The sequence below is a fragment of the Scyliorhinus torazame genome, chromosome 7, assembly GCF_047496885.1.
Source record: "Scyliorhinus torazame isolate Kashiwa2021f chromosome 7, sScyTor2.1, whole genome shotgun sequence".
Classification (NCBI taxonomy): domain Eukaryota; kingdom Metazoa; phylum Chordata; class Chondrichthyes; order Carcharhiniformes; family Scyliorhinidae; genus Scyliorhinus; species Scyliorhinus torazame.
Window position 1 is genome coordinate 45,295,432 of NC_092713.1, and position 24,493 is coordinate 45,319,924.

A 24,493-nucleotide genomic window follows, 5' to 3' on the forward strand; every position below is an offset into this window, starting at 1 on the left:
CGAGGATGCAGGGATCCGACAGCATGATCTGGACAGGTTCAGCGAGTGGGCAAATCAATGGCAGATGCAGTATAATTTGAATAAGTGTGAGGTTATTTACTTTGGAAGCAAAAACAGGAAGGCAGATTACTACCTGAATGGTTGTAAATTGGGAGAGGGGATTGTGCAGCGGGACCTGGGGGTCCTTGTGCACCGTCGCTGAACGTAAGCATGCAGGTGCAGCAGGTGCGGTAAAGAAGGCTAATGGTATGTTGGCCTTCGTTGCGAGAGGTTTCGAGTACAGAAGCAGGGATGTGTTGCTGCAATTATACAGGGCCTTGGTGAGGCCACACCTAGAATATTGTGTGCAATTTTGGTTTTCTTTTCTGAGGAAGGATGTTCTTGCTCTCAAGGGAGTGCAGCGAAGGTTTACCAGACTGATTCCAGGGATGACGGGACTGTCATCTGAGGAGAAATTGACCAGGTTAGGATTGTTCTCGCTGGAGTTCAGAAGAATGAGGGGGGATCTCATAGAGACTTAGAAAATTCTGACAGGACTAGACAGGGTAGATGCAGGAAGATGTTACCAATGATAGGTGTGTCCAGAACCAGGGGTCACAGACTGAGGATTCAGGGTAAACCATTTCAGACATAGATGAGGAGACATTCCTTCACCCAAAGAGTGGTAAGCCTGTGGAATTCATTACCACAGCACGTAGTTGATGCTAAAACATTGAATATATTCAAGAGGCGGCTGGATATAGCACTTGGGGAGAATGGGCTCAAAGGCTATGGGGAGAAAGCAGGATTAGGCTATGGAGTTGGATGATCAGCGATGATCGTGATAAATGGCGGAGCAGGCTCGAAGGGCCAAAAAGCCTCCTCCTGCTCCTATCTTCTATGTACCTATGTACCTTCACTCACCTTTGGCCTGGTGTCCCTCATTGATCCTGGTCGCCTTGTACCAACAGGCCTTCAGCAACAGAGGTGACGTGGGGCTTCTGTCAGCGGCCAGACAGGACCTCTATCTCGAAAATGAAATTCTGCCCTCTGTATTACATCACTTCTTCTTTTAACCTTAAAGTGCTTGTCACCTGACTCAATATGTCCAGTCATTTTTGCCCACACCAATTCAAACTCTGGTTTCCTGATTACCGAGTAAGCTTGCACATTTTGACTTCAACTGCATACAGACAGCCACCCACTCCAATCCAACATCTTGCAGAGGTATTCTGTTTTACTGTCCCCCCACTTTGGATTGGACCAACAGCTAACCATTATTATATTTAGGTCATTGATCTTTCACACACTCTGGAAACATCTCACAAGTTTTAGTTACTAATCATGAACACTTCGCTAAGACCAGCACCCTGTTGAGAGAGTTCAAACATGCAGGGCGCAATGCCAGGGATCCACCATACCCATGGGCAAGTACCTGAGAATCTCCGATCCCCTGGGAGACCCTCATGAGTGCCGTTCTGTCTGGTCCCCATTTGTGGGAACCGACACTGAACGGCACTCACCCGAGGTCTCCAAGGCAAGGGGATTAGATCCTACCCCTTGGTTCGATCTCGGGAACGCTTTTTAGAGTAAAACTAACTGTCTCACTCTAATGTGTTGATTTGCCAAAAAGTGATCCTACCCACAATGGGCGGGACTCACATCGTGATGTCTTGCAAGATCACGTTAGATTTCCCAAGACAGTGTGAGCCGGGTAGACCGGCGCTGCTTTTTCAGCAAAACGCAGCCGGTAGATCTCGTCCTCGGTCTACACATTAATGTTACCCAAGCTACCGCTTTTGTAAAACTACTTCAGTTAATGCACCTTTAAAATGTACCCAGATTATTGCATTATCAAAGACAGAGCCCTATCCTTAGTAAATTAGCAAATGAATCAGTAAAACAATCATTAGTAAACTAATCCATGATAATCTTATTCAATTCGTAACTCTTCTTATATTGCATTATATTCATTTCACACTAATTCCTTCAAAACAGGATACATCTGTCCTCAGCTCTGCATTTCGCAGACATTCACAGTTCACTTCTTTCACATATTCTTTTGCGCTGCACATGACAATTTGCAAACTGAAATTTATTCCTACACACATATAATTATGTGTTATTAAAAGTAAAGAGAAAAAAGATAATTAAATCCCTTACATATTAGACTAGCTGGCCTGGAGTTAAATCCCTTTATGTATTAAACTCGCTGGCCTGGAGTTATCTGATTTAACACTTTACCTTTTTTTGAATATGGGTGTAACATTCACACTCCTCCAGTCCTCTGGCACTATGCACATATCCAAGGAGGATTGAAAGATTATGGTTAGAGCTTCTGCTGTTTCTGCCCATGTTTCTCTCAGCAGTCTAGGATACACCCCATCTGGACAAGGTGACTTGTTAACTTTTGAGTTCTACGAACCTATTTGTCATCTCTTACCAATAAATATTTTCCTGTCCAATATCTTTCCTTACTAATTCTCTGCAATGACATTAGCTTCATCCTTTTCTTTTGTGAAGGCAGATGCAAAAGTATTGGCTCGGTACCTCTGTCTGCACAAGACGATTTCCTCCCGTGTCACAAATTGGCCCACGCTGCCCCTCTAATTATCCTTTTACTTTCTATATGCTTGTTAAATAAGTTTTCTTATTTTTTTTGTTCCTTTCTCAGCTTTTCTTGTATTCCTTCCTTGCTCTTCTTACATCATTTTTCAATTTCCACCTACACCATCTGTGCTCTTTGAGTTAAAAAAAAGACACAAACGTCACATTAAAATGTTCGGCTAATTTGGAGATAATCTTTAAAAAGGGGCAATGTCATCAAGGTCTCAAGTATATTCAGTTTGCTTGCCAGACTACGCAGCCAAGCCTTTGTATTGGATGGTGCAGCCAATCAATGCTGCCATAGTCTGTGGCTGCATTTTAATGTGATTTTCATACCTTTGCCTTATTTATATTCTCAAACAAAAAATAAAACTAATATTTGTAACTACTGACAGACTGATGTAATCACATCATCTTCTGAGTGGTAACAGGGGTAAAACGCCTTCTCAAGCTCATTACCATGGTGACAGCAAACCTTTTAAGATATATAACTGAAAAGATCAGTGAGATTCGTCCAGCAGTTTTTAACCTTTAAAACGTGCAAGCTGAATGTTATAGGAGGTTTAAACAGTTAGAAGCAGCTCGTTCGCTGTAGTTTCAGACTAAGGTCATTTCCCAATTAGCAAGACTCCATTCCCTCGCTCCGTGTTATTGTCAGAATTAAACATTGATATGGAAATGTTCTGCTGCTCAGGGTGACATACATTTAAATTGAAATCTGTTTGGTACACATTGCTCCTCTAAAGAGGCACTGAGGTTGAAATTTAGAAGTATTGAAAACCTTGTGTAGTTTGGGGTCTCCCCAGTGAATACAATACAGAAACTGAAATGTCACACTTGAGTGAAACATTACGAGAAAAAGAACTGTATAGTCAAATTTCCTTTTAACAGCAGTAATGTGACAATAGATGAAATTATTCCAATTCTCCTCTATCTTCGTCACCATGGTAAGAAGGCAAAACAATCCTTTATCCCTGATTAGGTCATTACTCTGTATTCCATATTCTCTTGAACAGCAGCGAAAGAAAGCGAGGAAACAGCAAAACGTACCAGAGAAACCGTGCTCTAATCAGTTCTTATTTTTAGTGTGAGGCAATGGCCGTCAGGCAGGGTAAGTGACCCGTTTATCATAGTTTCGCGAAGCAGAGAGAGCAGAATACATGGGCGATCCATGTCAGGCTCGGAGAACATAATAGAATAATTATGGAAGCGCATTGCCCTTGGATTTATCAGTGCGTGTCGTGTTTTGAAATGAAAAGATGGGTATCGCAGAATGACAATATTTCACAGCGTCCGAGAGTTAGTTAGGGCAGATAAGGAAAAGGTACCACACAGGGTCAGTGCATGGATTTATTGAAAGAGAGTGCAGCGAGGCAGCAGTTAGCAACCAGCACGGGCCTTCCAAAGTTTAACGATAAACTTCAACCTTCTGTGTTATCACAAGCACGGCCTGGTGTCGCAGGTTTGTATCATTACCTAATCACTCTGTGATAAGAGAAAACGGTGCACCTCACAGTTAGAAACAAGCATCGGGCATAACCTGCAGTGCTGCTGGTCGGAAGAGGAGGTGAGCCCACAGCAGAGGGCAATTGCTGAATGGGAAAGCAGTCCTCACACCAAGAACATATTGGTCACTCAAGTGCGACTGAATTCTGCAGGACGGAGTGCTTGCACCTATTCCATTCCTTAACAATTGAGGCCTTGGGGTCAGTTCAAAAATATTTAAGTGAACTCTTAACCCAAAGCTGTGGGATTTCCTCTATTGTTCCTGCAGTTACCATTTGCGATGCGAGTACGGAATCTCGACGAACGTTGGAGCCAACAATGTGAAACAAATGTTTTTTTCAAGTGCTGTTCTCATAGACATTTTACGTATATCTATGCGTCACAAACTCTTATTAAACTGTTTCTGAAAAGGTGCTACGATTTTATTGACTCCTTAAAGACCGATCTCTCTTAAAGTGATTCACGTGCAGTACTCTAGGCTGAGATGGTACAAGACGAAAGCAAGCACACTGCTGAGATTAGCAAGCACCAGACCATATTGAGAAACCCTGCTCAGCTAGCGATCAGTGAAATGTGCCAGATCCTCGAGCCTGCACCAGGGCCAGTATTAAAACAATTCCAATGACCAGACCTAGTAAAGGCAGGTCACTTCACACTAAGTTGAGTGGTCCCACAGCCATTATGACCAAATTGCATAATGAGCCCAAAGTATGAATGGAAAATACGAATGGAAGAAGAAAAAAAATAGATCAGCCTGCTCGAGCCTTTTGATAAGATCATGGCTGATCTGATTGTGACCTCAACTCTACTTTCCTGTCTACCCCATATACCCTTTGACTCATCTGTCAATCAAAGCCTATCTGGGGCGGCACGGTGACACAGTGATTAGCGCTGCTGCCTCACAGTGCCATCAACGTGGGTTTGATTCCGGCCTTGGGTGACCGTCAATGTGGAGTTTGCACATTCTCCCAATGTCTGCGCGGGTTTCCTCTGGCCGCTCCGGTTTTCTCCCATGGGCCAAAGATGTGCAGGTTAGGTAGATTGGCCATGATCGATGCACGGGGTTACATGGATAGGGCATGGGAGTGGGCCTAAGTAGAGTGCTCTTTTGGAGGGTCAGGGCAGACTCGATGGGCCGAATGGCCTCTTCCTGCACTGTCAGGATTTGTGGATTCTATCTAACTCAGCATTAAAAATATTCAGGCTCAGCAGCTTTCACTGCTCTCTGGGGAAGAGAATTAAACAGACTAACAACCCTCTGTGAGAAAAAAAGTGCTCCTCATCGCCATCTAAAATGGGAGTCCCCTTATTTTTAAACTTTTTGCCTTAGTTCTAGTCTTTCCCATAAGGTGAAACATCATTTCAGCATTCACCCTGTCAAGTCCCCTCAATAAGATCACCTTTCATTCTTCTAGCCTTTAAAGTACACAGGCCCAATCTGTTCTTCATCAGGCAACCCTTTCATCCCAGGAATCAGTCGAGTGAACATTCTCTGTGTTATGATATTATTTTGAGAGAATATGTAAATAAGTAATTAATCAGCATGTAAAGCAGTACGTGACCAGCAGCTAGTAGTGTGTGTGTGCACACAGGAATTGCAGCCATGTTGTCCTTGTGAGCGATGGCTGCTGAATCCATAAAGTAAGTCTGTATGCTGAACCATCCAAATAAAACAAACCTACCTGTAGTTTACTATTATATTTTACTGTGTCTGAGATTGGTGAGGTTGTGGTTTGTGTAAAGCAGACTCAGAAGCCCATCATGGCGGCAGCAATGTGAATCTGAAGTCCTTAGGAGGGGCCACATACAAGGAGGCAGAGTCCCTCTCCGGATGGTGCTTTTCAGAACAGTGGGTACCTGATTTCCGGAATAGCTGGATGGGTGGTTAATGGGAGCAACAAGTCTGTGCAGAATTGTGCTGTGCAGTCAGTATTGAATACATGATGTGGAGATGCCGGCGTTGGACTGGGGTGAGCACAGTAAGAAGTCTGACAACACCAGGTTAAAGTCCAACAGGTCTGTTTCGAATCACTAGCTTTCGGAGCACAGTGATTTCACTGCTCTCTGGGGAAGGTACAGTGAATTCACCTGAGGAATGAGCTGTGGAAGGAAGGAGCTGTGCTCCGAAAGCTAGTGATTCGAAACAAACCTGTTGGACTTTAACCTGGTGTCGTAAGACTTCTTATAGTTTTGAATCAGGTAGTAAAGGCTGCAGGGCATCGAGACATTCTTGGGTACCATTCCCGCAAGCCATAAAAAGCATGTGGACTTGGGAGGAAAACCTATCTGAAAATGAAAAATGAAAATCGTTTATTGTCACAAGTAGGCTTCAATGAAGTTACTGTGAAAAGCCCCTAGTCGCCACATTCCGGCGCCTGTTCGGGGAGGCCGGTACGGGAAGCTAAAAAGCGGGAATCTGCAGCTAAAAAGAGAAAAGAAAAGAGAATGGAAATAAAAAACACAGCAATTGAATTGAACTCTCCACAGAGTAGCAAGATTACAAACCCCCTACGCATTGGAAGTGACTGTAAAAGACAGAAAACATTAGGAAGATGACTACCAAATTCTCCAGTGTGAATTGGTGGGCCAATTGTCTCATGCAAAATATAGGCTATTCAGGCATTTGTTGGAATGAGGCTTTTTTTGATTTATGCATCACAGAACCAGCTTTGTCATTAGGCTTTTAATTACAGATTTTTATTCAATTCAAATTTCACCATCTGCAGTGGCAGGATTCAAACCCAGGTCCCCACTCTGGGTCTCTGCGTTACTAGTCCAATGACAACACCACTGTGCCACCACCTCCTCTCACCTCCTGTTAAGCTACGGAAGATGCTGAAGGATCTGTGTTGTGTAAAACTGAACTCCAGAAATCACTGTTTCGAGCTCACAGCTTGCAGATAGCATCCAGAAGAAGCAATCGATCAGTTCATCCGCAGGTGCCATGATAAGGGCAAGGACTGCAATGTTTCGGAAACTGAGCTGCCGGAACAGATAATGGAGATGTTCACAGCTTTGAAACTGATCAAAGCCTTCCAAAAAGACCTTTTGGAGAAAAGGAAAGGTCAGGATATTGACATGCTGTTAAAAGAAGGCAGAAAATACAAAGCCATCGTGGCTGGACAACAACACTGAAAAGCATTCGGTGCAACCACCAGTATTGGTACAGTGGATACGACATAGAAAGCAGGCAAGCCATGTGGACAGTCAATCTAATGCACCACCCCACAAAGCTGTCCTGCAATTCAAGATCTTTGTACGGCAATGCGGTGCAAAAGAACATTTTGCTCATCTAGGTAGGAAATCTTAGTCTGGAGGTGCAGCGAGAAGTTGCAATGAGACACAACCAAACAAGACGTATGTACAGCATACCAGCAGTAATAACAGGGAGTGCATCAGGAGCTCACATAAGTGCAAACACATGCATAAGGTTAGCAACCAGACAAAGAATCAGAGTGGAAAATTCTTCAACTGGAAAGTGGCCAGACTGTGAATATGACACAATGTGAGGCTGATGTCAAACAGTTTGAAGCTTTTGCTACTGTTAGCATCATGTGTCCAAAGAAAAGTGACAAACACGTGCTCACAGGCAAAGTCAACACAGGAGCGAGTATCTTACCAGGCAGAATCTTGAAGGAAATGCATCCAAAGAACAAAACAAAAGAACAAAGAAATGTACAGCACAGGAACAGGCCCTTCGGCCCTCCAAGCCCGTGCCGACCATACTGCCCGACTAAACTACAATCTTCTACACTTCCTGGGTCCGTATCCTTCTATTCCCATCCTATTCATATATTTGTCAAGATGCCCCTTAAATGTCCCTATCGTCCCTGCCTCCACTACCTCCTCCGGTAGCGAGTTCCAGGCACCCACTACCCTCTGCGTAAAAAACTTGCCTCGTACATCTACTCTAAACTTTGCCCCTCTCACCTTAAACCTATGCCCCCTAGTAATTGACCCCTCTACCCTGGGGAAAAGCCTCTGACTATCCACTCTGTCTATGCCCCTCATAATTTTGTATACCTCTATCAGGTCGCCCCTCAACCTCCTTCGTTCCAGTGAGAACAAACCGAGTTTATTCAATCGCTCCTCATAGCTTATGCCCTCCATACCAGGCAACATTCTGGTAAATCTCTTCTGCACCCTCTCTAAAGCCTCCACATCCTTCTGGTAGTGTGGCGACCAGAATTGAACACTATACTCCAAGTGTGGCCTAACTAAGGTTCTATACAGCTGCAACATGACTTGCCAATTCTTATACTCAATGCCCCGGCCAATGAAGGCAAGCATGCCGTATGCCTTCTTGACTACCTTCTCCACCTGTGTAGCCCCTTTCAGTGATCGGTGGACCTGTACTCCTAGATCTCTTTGACTTTCAATACTCTTGAGGGTTCTACCATTCACTGTATATTCCCTACCTGCATTAGCCCTTCCAAAATGCATTACCTCACATTTGTCCAGGTTAAACTCCATCTGCCATCTCTCCGCCCAAGTCTCCAGACAATCTAAATCCTGCTGTATCCTCAGACAGTCCTCATCGCTATCCGCAATTCCACCAACCTTTGTGTCGTCTGCAAACTTACTAATCCGGATTGTTTAATTTAATGATGCAGCCTATGCCTACAACAGCCTGTGTAAAATGGATCTAATTCATTGGATGGGAACATTGATATTGAAATGCAGCTATGACAAGTCTGCACAGAAACTGCAAGTGGTGGACTAGGAACTGACCACCAATAGCAGGGTTACTGGCATGTACGTAACTCAATATTGTAGCCATACATGAGATTACTAACATAACAATTGAAGAAGAAGAGGCCAAGTATAATCATTGTGTCCGTCCATAACCTAATGCAAGCATACCCAGGCAAATTCAAAGCTCGAGGAAACATCAACAGGAATGCTGTACTGCTCATCTGAAAAGATGGAATTCGATCAATCAACACACAGAAGAAGCTAAAGAGTGAGTTGGACGATATGGAATGTTATCCATTAACCATCGTGAATTGACTGGTGCAGTACTAAAAAGAAATGGCGCAATCCCTGTGTGCTTCGACCCAACACATCTAAATCATGCTCTGAAGAGGTAGCCTCACAACATTCCAACATTAGGGGAAGAATCCCAAATTGTGCTTGAGTCAAAAAAAAAAGCAAATGTATTAACCTAGAAAATAATAAAAACGTGACATCAAGTATTCGGCCCTCCATTCAAGAAATCCACCACACGCTCATGCATGCGCATACTCACACACATCAAAAATATGGGGAGTTGGAGTCAAATAAACAAAATGTCAAAGGATATATGGTTAAGTGTGCTTTGATTGTCCTTGAGGCATAGATTTTAAATGCTGCAGCCAATTTCAGTTAGCTGATTCCTGGGATGCCATCTGATGTAGACGGTGTTGCAATTATGAGAAGATTCGCTTGTCGGTTTCTGGTACAATTGGCTTCTCGAACTGGGAGACCCACTTGTTCCAAAAGAGAGAAAGGGAGAGAGAGCAGCATTCAGCCTGTTTCCTGTGCAGAAGACTTTCTTGATACTTCCAGAAGGCATATGATAATGTGTTGCACAAAAGGTTAATATACAAGGTAAGATCCCATGAGGTTGGGGGTAATATATTAGCTTGGATAGAGGATTGGCTAACCAACAAAAAGCAGAGGAATGGGGATAAATAGGTTTTTTTCTGGTTCACAAGCTGTAACTAATGGTGTGCTACAGAGTTCAGTCCTTGGGCCCCAACTATTTACAATCTATATTAATGACTTGGATGCAAGGATAGAATGTACTAAAGCCAAATTTACAGATCACACTGTAACAGTGGGAAAGCAAGTTGCAATGAGGAAATATGAATTTTACGAATGGATATGGATAGGTTCGGTGAGCGGGCCAAAATCTGGCAGATGGAATGAAACATAGATAAGTGTGAGGCTATCCATTTTGGCTGGAGGAATAAAAAGGCAAATTATTATCTAAATGGAGAGAAACATCAAGATACTTTGGTGCAGAGGGATCTGGGTGTCCTCGTGCATGAATTGCAGCAGGTAATAAGGAAGGCCAGTGGAATTTTGGCATTCATTACTACTGGGATAGAATATAAAGTAGAGAAGTGTTGTTGCAACTGCATAAGGCACTGGTGTGACTGCCTCTGGAGTTCTGCTCACAGTTTGGTCCCCTTACTTGAGGAAGGATGTAAATGAATTAATGGTGGTTCAGAGAAGGTTCACTAGATTGATTCCAAGGTTGAAGGACTTGTCTTATGAAGAGAGATTGAGCAGCTTAGGCCAATACTCACTGGAGCTTAGAAGAATGGGAGGAGATCTAATTGAGGTGTATAAGATGCTAAAGGGGATTGACAGGGTGGACATAGAGCGGATGTTTCCCCACAGGGATTAGTGCTGGTCCTCTACTATTTGTGATTTTTATCAATGACTTGGAGGAGGGGGCTGAAGGGTGGGTCAGTAATTTGCTGATGACACCAAGATTGGTGGAGTAGTGGATGAGGTGGAGGGTTGTTGTAGGCTGCAAAGAAACATTGATAGGATGCAGAGCTGGGCTGAAAAATGGCAGATGGAGTTTAACCTTGATAAGTGCGAGGTGATTCATTTAGATAGAAAAAATTTGAATACGGATTACTGGGTCAACGGCAGGGTTCTGAGGAATGTGGAGGAACAGAAAGATCTTGGGGTTCATGCCCACAGATCTCTGAAGGTTGCCACTCAAGTGGATAGAGCCGTGAAGAAGGCTTATAGTGTGTTAGCGTTTATTAACAGGGGGCTTGAGTTTAAGAGCCGCGGGGTTATGCTGCAACTATACATGACCCTGGTGAGACCACATTTGGAGTATTGTGTGCAGTTCTGGTCACCTCATTATAGGAAGGATGTGGAAGCATTGGAAAGAGTGCAAAGGAGATTTACCAGGATGCTGCCTGGTTTGCAGGATAGGTCTTATGAGGAAAGGTTGAGGGAGCTAGGGCTTTTTTCTTTGGAGCAGAGGAGGATGAGTGGCGACTTAATAGAGGTTCAGAAGATAATGAGGGGGATAGATAGAGTGGACGTTCAGAGACTATTTCCTCGGGTGGATGTAGCTGTTACAAGGGGGCATATCTATAAGGTTCAGGGTGGGAGATATAGGAGGGATGTCCGAGATAGGTTCTTTACTCAGAGAGTGGTTAGGGTGTGGATTGGACTGCCTGCTGTGATAGTGGAGTCGGACACTTTAGGAACTTTCAAGCGGTTATTGGATAGGCACATGGAGCACACCAGAATGACAGGGAGTGGGATAGCTTGATCTTTGTTTCGAACAATGCTCGGCACAACATCGAGGGCCGAAGGGCCTGTTCTGTGCTGTACTGTTCTATGTTCTATGTTGTTGGACATTCTAGAATGAGAGGCCATAGTTTTAGGCTAAGGGGTGGCATATTTAAAACAGAAATGGGGAGGAATTACTTCAGTCAAAAGGTTGTGAATCTGTTGAATTCTCCATCCCAGAGTACAGTGGACTCTGGAACACTGAACAAATTTAAGAAGGAGATGGATGTTTTTTTAATTAGTAGCAGGATGAAGGGTTATGGGGAGCAGGCAGGAAGGTGAAGATGAGGCAGAGATGAGGTCAGCCATGATCATGTTGAATGGGCTGGAATGCCAACTCCTGCTCCTAGTTCTTATGTTCTTATGACACCATCTGGTTCACCCGAGGTCTCTCTCGAGTGGCTCGGAAACCTTGCCTTGAAATTCTTAATCCTTTGTGTATTTCCAAGAGGCTTTGGTGTGTCTGTCTTTGGCAGCTATTGTTTCAATATCCAGTCATTTGTATTTTTAATGTTTCTTCCTTAGACAATTACAAATGTCATAGAATCATAGAATTTACAGTGCAGAAGGAGGCCATTTGGATTTCAATGGGTGTCTGGATTTTATGTCTGTCTCTTCCCACTGCTTTGACGGCGAGTTGTTTGTTTCTCAAATTTATCTGGGAATGTGACCTTGCATTTTCAAGCACTTTGCTTTGTCTCAGTACAGATTGTGAAGTTTCCAGTCAGTTGAAAGTTGAAAAATCATATTTTCGAAAATAAAGGGACATGGCCTTGTGACTGTTTGCATTTCCAATGATACTGACGGGATGAGCAAAACTAAAAATGAGCATGACCGAACTCTACACTCACTGATGGCAGCAACTTGTTGAGTGGCAGTCATCTTCAATAGTATGAAATGCCAAGTTAATGAAGGTCAGATTAACTTTATCGGTTCTATTTATTCAAGTTCGAGGTTCCATCCTGACCCGGGCAAACTCGAAGATGTACGACATATGCCTACTCAAAGAGGACTTGGAGAGATTACTTTGATTTTTCACTTCCTTCGCACCAGATACTGAAAATTGCCGAGTAAACCTCAGCACTTAGAGCTGCTAAGTAAGGACATTACATATGTATGTCAGGAGCACCATCAATATGTGATTGAGTCACTTAAACAGGCACTGTCAGAAGAGACATGTATCCTACAATACCACACCGCAAGACAGGAGATAGTCTTACAGGTCGACACATCTCAAAAAGAGTTAGCAATGTGCATCATGCATGATGAAAAACCAATTGCATTTAGCTACAAAAGTCTATCACAAACTCAATTCAATTATTTGAACATAGAGCATGAGACACTTGCTCTGGTATTCCAGTATCACAAGATTCCACATACCCGTATTTGGTAAACGCTTCATCATGGAAGCTGAGCACCGGTCATAGGAAATGATTTGCCACAAACCACCGTTGAGGATACCACCCAAACTACAGTGACTTCTGCTAAAAATACAGGGATACAACTTCGATACCTGTTACAAACTGGGCTGCAAAATGGTCACTCCAGTCACACTGAGCAGGTTGTCAAATCGGGGGCCATTGGCAGCGGCCCCCCTGCTGATTCTCCGGGCCCCAATGGGCCGAGCTGCCATCCATTTTTGGCCAGTCCCGCTGGCGTGGGTTACGTATGGTCCCACACGGCGGGACCTGGCAGGTAAGTCAGCGTGGGCGGTCCTCGGGGGTTGTGGGGGGATCCGACCCCGGAGGGCGCTCCCATGGTGGTCTGGCCCGCGATTGGGCCCCACCGATCTGCGGGCAGGCTTGTTCCGTGGGGGCACGTCTTCCTTCCGCGCCGGGCCCCTGTAGGGCTCCGCCATGGCCGGCACGGAGAGGAGAACCCCCCACGCATGCGGCAAAATACGCCGGCAGATCTGCTCATGCGCGGAATCACGGCGGTGGTTCCGCACATGCACGAGACCACGCCGGCGGTTCTGCGCATGCGCGAATTCGCGCCGTCCCTGGAGCGGTTGGCGGCGGCAATTTTCCAGCTGGCATGGGGACTTAGTCCCCAGAAGGGAGAATCCCTGCCCATATTTTTTTTTAATGAAATGAAAATCACTTATTGTCACAAGTAGGCTTCAATGAAGTTACTGTGAAAAGCCCCTAGTCGCCACGTTCCGGCGCCTGTTTGGGGAGGCTGGTATGGGAATTGAACCGTGCTGCTGGCCTGCCTTGGTCTGCTTTCAAAGCCAGCAATTTAGCTGTGTGCTAAATTCATGATCATAATGTGACATTTTTAATTCCATTTCTCTGGATCTCTGGTTTACTATCCAATGACAACACCACTAAACCACTGCCTACAATACAACAATCTGCAGTCACCCTTAGATGTTTTTGGTTGTACAGAAATGAACTAAGTATTGCAAGAGGATTAATTTTCAAAGTAAAACAGGTACTTGTGCCAGAAGTTCTATGCTGAGCTACATTGTCACAGTTACATCGACATAGAGCAAAGGTGCCTGGCAAAGGAAGCTGTGTAGTGGCCAGGGATCAATAATGATATTGAGAGGTGGTGAGGATGCCCAAAGTATCCAATTGTCACGAACCACATTAACATAATAAACCTCTGTGCCTTAATGACCTGTTGGTCTAAAATCACAACAGATTAATTCAATATCCGTGGCAATCATTTTCTCCTAGTAACTGATTACTTTTCCAAGTTCTTTTCTTTTTTCACAGCGTGTGGCCGTCACAGGCAAGGCCAGCATTTATTATCCATTCCTAATTGATTTTGAGAAAGTGGTGGTGGGCTGCCTTCTTGAACCAGTCCATCTGGTTCAGGTTCTGTTGGGAAGAGAGTTCCAGGATTTGACCCAGCGAAGGAACAGTGATATAGTTCAAAGTCAGGATGGTGAGTGTCTTGGAGGGGAACTTCCAGGTGGTGATATTCCGATGTGTCTTCTGTCCTTGACCTTCTGGGTGATAATGGTTGTGGGTTTGGAAGGTGCTGTTTGAGAAGCCTTGATGAGTTCCTGCAATGCATCTTGTAGATGGTACACACTGTGGGAATCCTGCAGTGAATAACTCACCTCCTGACTCCTGATAGAATTGACCAATGGCAATGCCATTGAATGTCATGGGGAGACGGTTGAATTCTCTCCTTTTGAAGCTGGACATTGCCTATTGCTTGTGTAGTGTGTATATTCCTAGCCACTAATCAGCCTAAGTCTGCATGTTCTCCAAGTCTTGCTGTACATGGGCACAGACTGCTTCAGTATCTGGGTAATCGAGAAGAGTGCTGAACATTGTGCAGTCATCAGTGAACACCCCCCCTTCTGACCTTATGGTGGAGCAAGGCCATTGATGAAGCAGCTGAAGACGGGTGGGCCTAGGACACAAAGCTCAGGAACTCCTGCAGTGGTATCCTGGGATTAAGAAGATTAAACTCCATCAATGACACCCACCTTCCTTTGTGATAGGTATGACTCCAACTGGTATGGAGTTTTCTTCCTGATTTCCATTGTCTTTAATTTTCTAGGGCCCCTTGATGTCAAATGCTGTCTTGATGTCAAGGGCAGTCACTCTCACCTCACCTGTGGCATTCAGCTCTTTTGCTCATATTTGAACCAAGGCTTTAACGAGGTCGGGAGCTGAGTGTCACTGGCAGAACCCAAAATGAGTGTCAATGAGCAGATTATTGCTGAGTAAGTGATGCTTGGTAGCACTGTTGATAACCTCTTCCATCACTTTACTGATGATCAAGGGTAGACTGATGGGGCGGTAATTGGTCGAATTGGATTTGTCCTTTTTCTTTTGTACAGGACATATCTGGGAAATTTTCCACAATGCTGGGTAGGTGCCTGTGTTGTAGCTGTACTGGAACAGTTTGGCTAAGGGTGCAGCAAAGTTTGGAGCACAAGTAAATTTACAGAATATTGTCAAATCCCAGGATCGTTGCAGTATCCAGTACCTTCTGCCATTTCTTTCTATTGCGTGAAGTGAGTTGAATTGGTTGAAGACTGGTATTTGTGATGCTGGGGACCTCCAGAGGAGGCTGAGATGAATCAAGTACTGGGCACCTCTGGCTGAAGATTGTGAAAATGCAACAGCGTTGTCTTTTTGCACTGATATACTGGGCTTCCCCATCATTGAGAACTAACCTCCAGTTAGTTGTTTAATTGTCCACCACCATTCATGACTGAATGTGGCAGGACTGCAGAGCTTAAATCTGATCTGATAGTTGTGGAATCATTCAGCTCTGCCTATCGCTTGTTGCTTATGCTGTTTGGTGTACAAGTAGTCCTGAGTTGCAGTTTCAACAAGCTGACACCTCATTTTAGGTATGCCTGCTTCTCCTCCTGGCATGCCCTCCTGCAGGAGAAATTAGGAGAGCTGTCTCAAAGACTAGTCTAGCAACAGCCTGACATAGTTATATTCATTGAATTCACTGTCCCAAACACCACCATTACCACCCAGTTACTGCAATTCTCTCTTTAACTCGGAACACGTTGTTTATTCATCCTTGAATTCTTCTGAACAATGGTCTCTGTTCACTTCGCTCCAGACTTTTTGGAAACTTCTCTTCATTTCTCTAATTTCCTTAACTAGCTGGACTTTAGATTTCTGCCATCTGTTTTCTTAACCATTACTCCACAGTATGGCTTTTCTTCTGGCAAGGCTGAGAGAGATTTTCCCTCTTTAGCCTTCTAAAACGAACTGCTTTCAACAGAACTGTGATAGCTGCCTTCTCTCTCTCTACCTATCTTCAACTGCAATCAAATTAGCTAAACTAAAACTTAAAAGTGTCTCTACCTTACAAGGCCCCTGCTGCTAAGCAACCACTGCTGGTTTATTTATCCTTCATGCTATAACCCTTTCTAAATACAATAGAAACACAGTTGGAACTGAACCAATCCCCACACATATGAACAACTTTGTCCAGCATGAATCCAACTGTAGATTTTACCCTTATAGGCACAGAAACATTAAATTAAACCCACTTAAAACTGTAACTTATTTCTAATCTTTATGGGCTGGTTTAGCACACTGGGCTAAATCGCTGGCTTTTAAAGCAGACCAAGGCAGGCCAGCAGCACGGTTCAATTCCCGTACCAGCCTCCCCGAACAGGCGCCGGAATGTGGCGACTAGGGGCTTTTCACAGTAACTTCATTTGAAGCCTACTTGTGACAATAAGCGATTTTCATTTATTCATTTCATTTCAGTACAAAAATAAATCCCTTAAAACTATCTTTATTTTTCTAACAGCATATTACCTCAGGAAAGATGATCTTCAAACCTTTGTAATTGTCTTCATTTAAGTTTAAAACACTCGTCTTTGATACACTCCTCTTTCCCTCAAACTGAATGTGAAATGCAATCATGTTATGATCACTGATACCTTGAGGCTCCTTTACAATGCGGTCATCAATTACTCCTGTCGCATTACCCATGACCATGTCCAGAATCGCCTGCTCTCTGGTTGGCTGTAGAGTAAACTGCTCAAAGAAACTGTCTCCAAATCATTCTATGAATTCATTTTCCAGGGCACCTTTGCCAATCTGATTCATCCAATCAATATGTAGATTAAAATCATCCATGGTCACTGCCCATGAGGAAATAATTGTCACAGCGAAACACAAGTAAATTTTGATACCAGACAGTGCGAAGAATGAGAACAAGGTGTATGTTTACAAAATAAAAAGTGGGTATCGTCAACGAAAAAAAAGCCCATGGAATGAAACGATTTACAATATGATCGATTTAAATGGCCCGCTGATGGGTATAGGTGAACCATGGGGATTCAAGGATTATTGCAGTTTGTTAAGGTAGCTTCAGAACCAATCCATATCAAGAAATACAAAGAACAGACTGTCGGGCGGCACGGTAGCTCAGTGGTTAGCACTGTTGTTTCACAGCTCCAGGGTCCCAGGTTCGATTCCCGGCTTGGGTCACTGGCTGTGTGGAGTCTGCATGTTCTCCCCGTGCCTGCGTGGGTTTTCTCCGGGAGCTCTGGTTTCCTCCCACAGTGCAAAGACGTGCAGGTTAGGTGAATTGGCCATGCTAAATTGCCAAGTGTCGAAAGAGGTTGGGTGGGGTTGCTGTGTAACGGGTATGGGGCGGAGCTGTGGCCTTAAATTGGGTGCTCTTTCCAAGGGCTGGTGCAGACTCGATGGGCCAAATGGCCTCCTTCCGCACTGTAAATTCTATTTCTATATCTAATCACAAATTAGTTTCGGGAAGTTGTGTAAATGGGTAGGGTCGGATCCCCTTATATGTAGTGCCTGGTATTTAGTTTCATTAACTGCAATGTAACTTAATAGTGAGCACTGTGTATTGTGGGCAGCAAATCTAACCGCATTTTTTGAATCACTGTGTTGCATTCAGGTTCTACCAGTTTTTGTAAGTGATTGGCTTTCTGTACCTTATTTCTTCATGTTATTACCTTCAGTGTTATTTTTCAATTTAACATTCCTAACATTTAAGTATGTCACTGGTTGCATCGGTTAATTTGGCTATGGGATTCATGCTTATGCCTTCATGGCCTTTAAATGTCACCCTCTTTCTCAACACCATAATGCTATTTATTTCGCTGAGATTCCTGTTGATCAGTTTCAGATTTTCTCTCCCATTTTTCTTTCTCAAATAGGCCCCTTAAGGCCTCTCCCCCTTCAGGCCCCACCCCTTGGCAGTGCCAAACTGCCATGTTGGCAGGACCCTGCCATCTACTGGACCACCTGGGGCCTACAATGACTTCTGAGCCCCCCAGCACACTCCAGGTGTGCATTTGAGGAAGCCTGCAAGCAAGTCACAGAGCTCTGCCGACAGGGAGAGTGAAAAAAAAGCATTGCAAAAAGACTGCTATTAACACATTCTGCTGTCTGACCTTTAGGCCACTTTTAGCATCTTCATTTAATACTGTTATGAGAATGTCACTTTGAGAAATGTTTGGCTGCTCATGTTACTGCAGTGATGTCAGAATGTGGGTGGAGCTGAGCTCTGGCTCTGTTTTTTTAGTTTCACTTTAAGAAAAGCTTGGGTGTATCTGTGTTTTTTTGGTTTCGTTTTTCAGTGTTGGAGCTGAAGCCAGACACAGCAGGTGTACTGCTATTCTCTCTGCCATGAAAAGACTATCTCTCGATCATTTGGTGAATTCAGAATTATAAATGTTTTCTGTAGTGAATGTAAACCTGATGTGCTTCCGTTAAAAGGTGTTTCTTTTGTCTTCTGGATGTTGTTTGGGAAGTTATTAAGGATTACTTAGTGTTGTATTCTTTGGGGGGGTGTATTTGAATTAATGGTTGCTAAGATGTTTACTGTATGTTTTAAAAAGGTTAACTTGAGTTCATAGAATAAACATTGTTTTGCTTTAAAAAAAAAGTTTCCATTTCTGCTGTACCACACCTGCAGAGTGGACCGTGTGCTCCCCGTACCACCACCTATTAAACATTGTGGGTCAGGTGAACTCCATGATACACTTTGGGGTTCTTTAAACCCTGGACATCTCTAAACACTATCATGAACACTCTCTTTGTCTTGTGTCCATGATGTCTTTGTCAACCCCCCCCTCCGCGCTCCACCTTGCCCTTCTATTTTCTCCACCATCTCCACCTCCTGTTAGACAGTGCAAAACCCATCACATTTCTACACCCCTTCCACTCTAATGAAAAGTCATATGGATTTGAAATTTGGGGCTGGATTCTTCTGCCCCGCCGGCCGCAAGAATGCCACAGCTGAGATGTCGACAATGGAGAAATCCATTGACCTCGGGCGGGATTCTCCGGTCGCCGGGCGGACACGGACGGAGAATCCTACCCTTTCTCTCTCCGCAGATGCTGCAAGTTCTGCTACATTTTTCCAGAATTTTCTGTTTTTACTTCATACAACAGATTTTAATTTACAGGTTGTGGGCTGGAATCTCCGTTTCAGTGGCTAACTGTCAGCTGAAACAGAAAATTCACGGGCGTTTTCCGATGCCAAAATCGGTGCCGAACCCTAACCGATTCCAGGATCAGTGAGGGGCTAGGAGCGGCGCTGGGTGAAACTCCAGGCACCCGCGCCGAAAAGAGCGGAGAATGGCCAGGTCCATGGCCGCACATGCGCATGACGATGACCTGCAGCGGTCACGCCGTACAACATGGCTCTGGCCGTGTGCAGACCCGACCCTCAATCTGCGACCCGCCTTACCCCACCAGTCCCCCCAGCCCTCGCGGAAGCCCTCCCAGCCAGCTGCACGGCTCCCGGCCAAGTGTGGCGGTCCTGGACACGGTCCACAGCCGCGCGGTCGGGAACCCAGCCTTCGGGGACGGAGCATCACAGGTCATTCCGATGACAAGCCAACGGTGTTCCAACGGCGTGCGGAGCCAACGCGGTTACACCACTTCCGTGGGGGCGGAGCATGGCTGACCGGCGTCAAATCGGTGCCGGCCCCGATTGGCCGTCAGAATGGATTCTCCGCCCAATCACCGATTACGATATTGCCTTGGGCAATGAAGTATCCCGCCCAATGTGACTACTTGAGTCAGAGAGCAAGTTTCAGATAATCAATCAATCTTACTGCTTTGTTATTTAGGTTTCCACCTGCATGTAACTCCTTCTTTAGTGTACGGATTGAAGAACTGGGGCGAAATTCTCCGTTATCGGCGGAAAGTCCGCCGATCGGCGCAAAAAACGGCGCAAATCCGACTTGCGTCACGTCGGAAAAATGGGTCGATAGTCTCCGGCCCGAAATGGGCTAGCAGCGACGTAACGGGATCCGCGCTTGCGCAGTGGTTCACGCCGTGCAGCGTCATACGCGCTGCACGGCGTGACGGCTCATAAGGCTGCTCCCCCCCACCCAACCGGAACAGCCGACCGCAACACCCGACTGGATGGCTGGCCGTCGCTCAGCCCTGAGGTTCGAGTCACACGATGTGGAGGCGCTCCTGGATGCGGTGGAGCAGAGGAGGGACGCCCTGTATCCCGGGCACGGCCGCAGAGTTGCCCCACGCTACAGCCGGTGTCTGTGGAGGGAAGTGGCAGAGGCCGTCACCGCTGTGGCCCTGACACCACGGACAGGCACCCAGTGCCACAAGAAGGTGAATGACCTCGTCAGAGCAGGCAGGGTGAGCCTCCCCCATATCCCCCCTCCCCCATATCCCCTCTCCCCCATATCCCCCCTCCCCATATCCCCCCTCCCCCATTTCCCACCTCCCCCATTTCCCCCCTCCCCCATTTCCCCCCTCCCCCATTTCCCCCCTCCCCCATTTCCCCCCTCCCCCATATCCCTCATATCCCCCCCACCCCCATATCCCCCTCCCCCATATCCCCCCTCCCCCATATCCACCATATCCCCCTCCCCCATATCCCCCTCCCCCATATCCCCCATATCCCCCCTCCCCCATATCCCCCTCCCCCATATCCCCCCTCCCCCATATCCCCCTCCCCCTCCCCCATATCCCCCTCCCCCATATCCCCCTCCCCCATATCCCCCCTCCCCCATATCCTCCATATCCCCCCTCCCCCATATCCCCCTCCCCCCTCCCCCATATCCCCCCCTCCCCCATATCCCCCCTCCCACATATCCCCCATATCCCCCCTCCCCCATATCCCCCCCTCCCCCATATCCCCCCATATCCCCCCTCCCCCATATCCCCCCTCCCCCATATCACCCATATCCCCCCTCCCCCAAATCCCCCATATCCCCCCTCCCCCATATTCCCCCTCCCCCATATCCCCCATATCCCCCCTCCACCATATCCCCCTCCCCCATATCCCCCCTCCCCCATATCCCCCCTCCCCCATATCCCCCCTCCCCATATCCCCCATATCCCCCCTCCCCCATATCCCACATATCCCCCCTCCCCATATCCCCCATACCCCCCTCCCCCATATCCCCCCTCCCCCATATCCCCCCTCCCCCATATCCCCCATATCCCCCCTCCCCCAAATCCCCCATATCCCCCTCCCCCATATTCCCCCTCCCCCATATCCCCCATATACCCCTCCCCCATATCCCCCTCCCCCATATCCCCCCTCCCCATATCCCCCTCCCCCATATCCCCCCTCCCCCATATCCCCCCTCCCCCATATCCCACATATCCCCCCTCCCCCATATCCCCCATATCCCCCCTCCCCCATATCCCCCATATCACCCCCTCCCCCATATCACCCCTCCCCCATATCCCCCATATCCCCCCTCCCCCATATCCCCCATATCCCCCCTCCCCCAAACCCCCCATATCCCCCCTCCCCCATATCCCCCCTCCCCCATATCCCCCCTCCCCCATATCCCCCATATCCCCCCTCCCCCATATCCCCCATATCCCCCTCCCCCATATCCCCCCTCCCCCATACCCCCCTCCCCCATATCCCCCCTCCCCATATCCCCCCTCCCCCATATCCCCTCTCCCCCATATCCCCCCTCCTCCATATCCCCCCTCCCCCATATCCCCCCTCCCCCATATCCCCCATATCCCCCCTCCCCCATAACCCCCATATCCCCCATATCCCCCCTCCCCCATATCCCCCCTCCCCCATATCCCCCCACTCCCCCCATATCCCCACCTCCCCCATATCCCCACCTCCCCCATATCCCCACCTCCCCCATATCCCCCATATCCCCCATATCCCCCCTCCCCCATATCCCCCATATCCCCCCACCCCATATCCCCCTCCCCCATATCCCGTCTCCCCCATATCCCCCCCTCCCCCATATCCCCCATATCCCCAAGTGAATCCAGCCCTAACCTTAACCTCTGCAATGCACGCGCAACCGATGGCGTGCATTCATATACCTGCCTAACACTGTTGCCTTTTACCCCTGCCCCCCCCCCCACAGGACAAGCGCGCACACAACAATAGGGAGCATGTGAGGACTGGAGGAGGGCCCGCTGATGAGAGGCCACTGACCGTACACGAGGAAAGGGCCCTGGAACTGGATGGCGGACCTGAGGACCGGGAGGTTGCTGATGCAGAGGTCGGGGGCGTACTAGCGAATGAGCCACCGACAGCCCATCCCCATATCCCCCCTCCCCTATATCCCCCCTCCCCCGTATCACCTGATCACTGCCTGATGTCTAACCATGCATGCTTCATTGTGTATCGCAGGACCAAACGTCCAGGCACCCATCCCCGCAGATGTAGACCGCCCGCAGGATGCCCCTCGGAGACCACAGGAGACGGAGAGACCCGCACCCTCCAGCATGCGACGCCAGCCGGATGCCGCTCGGAGACCACAGGAGACGGAGAGACCCGCACCCTCCAGCATGCGACGCCCGCAGGATGCCCCTCGGAGACCACGGGAGACGGAGAGACCCGGACCCTCCAGCATGCGATGCCCGCAGGATGCCCCTCGCACACCACGGGAGACGGAGAGACCTGGAGCAACAGGGAGACGACACCCCCGTCACGTGCGGGAGCGACCACCCAGCGACGAGGGGGGCAGCCACAGGCCCCCGTCACATCCGAGCCAGGACACCACTACCCAGGACACCACTAACCAGGACACCACTACCCAGGACACCACTACCCAGGACACCCCTACCCGGGACAGCACTACCCAGGAAGACAAAATACCGGACAGTGACTCAGAGTGGATGGGTGGAGACGAACCCCCACCCCAAAGTGCCATGGACTCAGAGTGGGACGAAGAGCACGACACAACGCCACTGCTGTCACCAACACCCTCCACCATCGCAGAAACACTCACCACGGTTGGGCACTTTAGTGATGAGGCGTCTGGTACACTCACTGGTGCGCACAACACAGCCGTCCCGGTACAGCAGGTGGAGGTAGGAGCAGCAGAGGGACCGGGCGGTCGGAGGGCAGCCCAGCCCAAGCGAACATCTGCCGCCCAGATGGATCCCGGGTTCCTGCAGTTACCACACCCACACATAGATCCGATGCAACCACCGACCCGGAGACGAGCGAAGAGGGTGACGGGTGGCTTGCGGCGGCTGCGGTCGCAGGTGGAGGAGTCCACCCGCGTCCAGGAGCTGGGAGTGGTGCCGGTCATGCGTGCCACCCAAGCCGACACCGCACGGGTGGCGTCCGCGGTGGAGGCAATGAGTGCGACGGTGTCAGACATGGGGAACGGTTTGCGAGGCCTGGGGCCTTCCGTGCAGGCGGCGTCTGTGGCCCAGGAAATGGCTGCCCTCTCACAGGAGGCCATGAGCCAGTGCCAGCGCCAGATGGCAGAGGCGCTCAACGCCATAGCCCAGTCTCAGCAGGCCATGGCCCAGTCTCTGCAGGCCATCGCTGAGGGCATCGGCACCAGTGGCCATGTGCGAGCCGGCGTCGCACTGTCACAGACAGGGTTTGCCAACCCCCTGGGCTCCATGGCTGCAAACCTGCAGACCCCTGTCAATACCAGCACGGGCCTCCAGGACTGGCAGCGCCAGATGTCGAGGGGGCGTCGGATGGCCAGTCCGTTCGCATCCCCCACCCATGTAGAGGCCTGGGGGCCATCGGGCACCCCGAGGGAGGATGAGGTGGTGTGGTCCGTCCCGGCTCCCTCTGTAGGGGAGGTCCCGGTACACCGCGACACCTCGGACTCCCCCCCTTCCGTCCCAGGTGCAGCGGGTGGGCAACGGGCAGGACAGGCTGGCAGCTCGCCATCCCAGTCGCCCGGGCCGCAGCCTGGCCCATCTAGGCCAGGACGCCCCAGGAAACGGCCGCCAAAGGGATCCAGTGTCAGAGGGCAGGAATCACAGGAGTCCACCTCCAGTTCTGCTGTACCGTCTGGGGAACCACGTAGACGTAGTCAAAGGGCCCGTAAGGCCAAACAATTAGACACTGAGTAAGTTGGCACAGGTGCAGGGCACAGATGGGTTTTAGGGGCTAGGGCACGTGCATGAACTCCTTTGGTAATTAAAGTCAATGTTACACCTACCGAAGCTGCCTTTGTGCTCTGTCCAAAGTGTGCGGGGGTGTCATGTACGTTGAGCGCAAGTGTGTGTGTGAGGGGTGGTCTTACCTCAGCCCCAGGTGAGTCTGCCCCCTTCCCCCTGGGCCGCCATCAACATCCCCCGGGCAGAGGACGGGACCGTGCGCTGCAGTGTCACAGCCGCATGCAGGGATGGTCCGGGTGGATGGTGGTACTGTGGCCATGGGTCAGACATAGTCCAACGATGTA